The 3,742-nt window shown below is 58.7% G+C and overlaps 1 long non-coding RNA gene across 2 annotated transcripts; it reads left to right on the forward strand.

The window, feature by feature from the left end:
• The first annotated feature begins 556 nt into the window (after positions 1 to 556).
• On the forward strand, positions 557 to 3,470 carry LOC123610509. 2 transcript variants are annotated; one of them, XR_006718158.1, is made up of 4 exons: positions 557 to 773; positions 871 to 1,259; positions 2,547 to 2,583; positions 3,460 to 3,470. It is a non-coding gene; the product is annotated as an uncharacterized LOC123610509 (long non-coding RNA). The 2 variants fall into 2 exon arrangements; XR_006718157.1 differs by lacking the exon at positions 3,460 to 3,470 and having other exon boundaries at positions 2,547 to 2,714.
• The last annotated feature ends 272 nt before the right edge of the window (positions 3,471 to 3,742 follow it).

Consider the following 3,742-nt stretch of genomic DNA (forward strand, 5'->3'; position numbering starts at 1 on the left):
GGTTGTGTCTGCCCACACCCCACAGCCCCGGGAGCAGTTCGCACAAATCTCCCACTCTCTGTCCCCTCCTGTCACGGTGACTCATCTAGCCAATGGGGGTGAGCCGGGCGACATGTGGGCTTCGGGAGGGTCCCTCATGATGGGCATGTCCCACGAGTGACAGATACATCTGGGGCCTAAGCCTTGGGGGGCTTGGGGCTACTTGTTACCTTAACATGACTTTACCTGTTGTGACTGCCGAGGGCCCTGCTACCCATTTCCCAACCTGCTGTTCTAGAAGCAGAGGCAGAACCTGGGGCGCCTGGGTGGCTCAGTCGGTTAAGCATCTGACTCCTGATTTCGGCTCAGGTCGTGATCTCACGGTTCATGAGTTGGAGCCCTGTGTCCGGCTATGCACTGAGTGTGGAGACTGCTTGGGATTCTGTCTCCCTTTCTCTCTGTCCCTCCCCTGCTCACTCTCTCTCTCTCTCTCTCTCAAAATAAACTTAAAAACTCAAAATAATAGAAGCAGAGGCACATCCGGACCCCTCCCTCGTCCCTACCCCGCACCCGGGACGGACCAAGTCACACGCATGGGACTGTGTGCCCTCCGCCGCCCCACCGACACCCGGCCAGGCCTTCGTCATCCTCCCCTGGACCTCTGGGCGCTCTCTCAGCTGGGGCGCCCAGGACGGCACTCCCTGACTTCTGAGCACATCCGCAGAGCAGCTCTGCCGGCGTCCTGAAGGGCGGTCAGAGCGGACGGACGGGGACGGCTGCCCACCACACTTGCGGTAAAGCCCCTCTCGGCCCTGCCCGATGGGCTTCTCTCTGCCCGCCGGCCACCGGCCTCTCCGCTCCTGACAAACCCTTCCCCCCACCCAACCACAGGGCCTTTGCTGGCTCCCCTTCCTTCACCCTCGGCCTCTGCCACACCTCCAACCTTCTAGCTCCCGTCCCGAGATCTCAGGTGTCAGTCGCCGGGAAGATGTGACTAATCCCCCCCACCCAACACCCAGCCCGTCTTCGCCCTGGAGCGGCCACTCATCCCAGCTGCCAACGACGTGTTCCTGTGCGTGTGAGCGGCCGCGGGGGTCGGCATCTGCTCTGTGACGACGGGCTCTCCGAGGCGGGCTGTCCGCTCTGCCCACCGCCTCGCCACCAGTGCCCACGCAGGAGACTCACACGGGAGTGTTTGTTGATTGACTACACAAGAGGATGCCCTAAACGGCACGTGTTCATTCTGCCGAGTGGCTGAGAGAACCGAGCCTACGCGACCCGTACACGCTGTGTGGGGCAGCGGGGACAGACGGCGGGGCCATCACCCGCTCGGGACCCGCCTTTGCAGCAGGCGGTGTCCACAGAGCAAGGCCCCAGCGTGGGTGTGGGGGGGGGGGGCGGCTCTCGCTGACAGGGCTGGGGCGGGAAGGGAGGGAACCACGGGTCCTCTCACGCGGGCACCATGCCTGCCCTCATGACCTGCTTTGCTGCGTCTCAACCAGAGTGCCAGCCAGGCCTGCCTTCCTACCCACCGCAGGGAGCCCGCCTCGGCCCTCCCTTCCCGGCTCAGACGCTGTCCCTCGGCCTGGGGGGACAGGCCCGTGAAGCCCCCGCCCGAGTTTTCTCTCCGCATAGTGCGTGCTCCCATTCCCCCCACCCCAACTCACCCTAGGGACCAGTAACGTTTTGCTGCTGGGGAGGGGCGGGGGACACAGCTCTCGGGGGCAGGGAGCAGCTTCTCATGCTCTGTGTGGGTGACTGTCACCCTTGTTCAAGGGATGTCAGCAGGGGACAAGAGTGGCCCTTCCCGAGGGCGTCCTGGGGTGACCAGTGTTGTCTCGACCACACTTGGGCTGGGGCTCCAGACACACCCACGATGCGCACCCGCAGACCCGGGCTGGGGTTTCCTTGAAGAGCCAGGAGCAAAGTCCCCTAGACCCCTGTCCTTTGCAGGCAGCCTCGGATTGGCCTGTCCCCACACCCCGGGAACTCTCCCTAGCTGCACATTTCTGGGTGACCCTCCTCTGGCATGTGGGGCTCAGACCCCCCAGGGAGCAGGGGCCTCTGGCAGGGGGAGCATGGGCTCTGGGCCCCTCCCCACCCCAGGCATGTCCCCTCTGGGGACTTGAAGAGCCACAGGCGTTGGGAGGCATAGAGTCGGGGCCACGTCTAGCTCGGGTGGAGTGGATGTCTGTTCTGATGGTTCACGGCCACCTCTGGGCGGCATACCTGGGTCGTGGGCATCTGGAAACTCCTGCCCTCTGCCACCCTGGCCTCAGAGCCAGAGGTCAGGTCGGGTCAGGACGCCAGCACGTCGGGTGAGTCCTGGTCCTGGAATTGTGAGAGCTTGGGAATGCGGCCAGGGGAAGTCTGTGGAACGTTCTCCAAACCTGACAGCTTGTATAAATACTAAGCAGAACACCTCAGCAGAGGGTTCCCTAAAGTTGATTATCCTGAAAATATGCTCACCATCATCAGTAAAGAAACTTTCCTATAAATAATTAGAAGCAAATTTTGATCAACGGTGCAACAGAAAAGCCTGAATTATCTTTTTATTCTCTTTATAGGAAATGTTATGACATCACGGCCACATCCAGTTGAAATGTAGAAACAAGGGAATTATCGGGGCACCGGGGGGGCTCAGGCGGTTAAGCATCTGACTTCGGCTCAGGTCAAGACCTCACGGTTCATGAGTTCAAGCCCCACATCTGGCTGTGTGCTGACAGCTCGGAACCTGGAACCTGCTTCAGATTCTGTGTCTCCCTCTCTCTCTGCCCCTCCCCCACTTGCACTCTGTCTCTCTCTCTCAAAAATAAACTTTAAAAAAAGAAAAAAGGCAAAAGGGAATTACACAGGTTTGTCAAGTGATCGATAAATTTCCTTGACTTTATCATGCATACGGAATTTAAAATATGATCCTTTCGCTATGGTTTCTTTTCTGGTTCCGAATAGTCACGTTTGCACCTACACTTTGTGGTTATAATTTTGTATTCTTTTTCTTGGAGTGATGCCCCGGAGTGTAAGCTTTAGGCCCACAAAACCTGGGTCTGCGGCTGCCCAGGCCCTGAGTGATAGAGCAGTCAGGGAAGCTTCCAGAAGGATGGGAGGTAGCATGAGAAAAGAGTGTATTGGGGAGTCTCCAGGAGGCCCAGCCAGGTGGGGGCTCAGGGGCGGGGGGAGGGGACCTCGTGCTTGTTCCTCTCCCCAAACAGAATGAGGACAAATCACACACTACAGGGACGTTGCAAAAATTTAAAGATTAAAATAAACATACAGGATTTTAATAGTGAACATGCATTTGAGTTTTTAGGGAAAGATGCATTTTGAAGGGCTCTCGGGCATACGCTTTAAAAAACAAAACAAAACCGACTTTATTCTTTAGAGCTGCATTAGGTCCCCAGCAGACTGAGCACAGGACAGATGTCCCGTTTCCCGGGCCCCACACCCCGCAGTGCCCCCCCCCCCCCAACGCCGGCCGAGCAGCGTATCCGCCGTGATGGAGACGGATGGGCCCACACTGACGTCATCACCGCGCACAGGCCAGGAAGGTTCTTGCCGGTGTGAGTCCTGCGGGTTCAGGCGAAAGGCTGGTGACCTGTGTCCACTGTCACAGTGTCACGCAGACCGGTTTCACTGCCCTCCAGGCCCTCTGCACTCTGCCTGCTCACTGGGCCCCCCCACCCGCCAGCCGCCAGCCCGCCACTGACCCCTCTGCTCCCTGCAGAGCTCAGAGTGTGCTTTTAAATGAAGCTTTTGATTGGAA

The sequence above is a fragment of the Leopardus geoffroyi genome, chromosome C2 (genome assembly GCF_018350155.1).
Source record: "Leopardus geoffroyi isolate Oge1 chromosome C2, O.geoffroyi_Oge1_pat1.0, whole genome shotgun sequence".
NCBI classification, from domain to species: Eukaryota; Metazoa; Chordata; class Mammalia; order Carnivora; family Felidae; genus Leopardus; species Leopardus geoffroyi.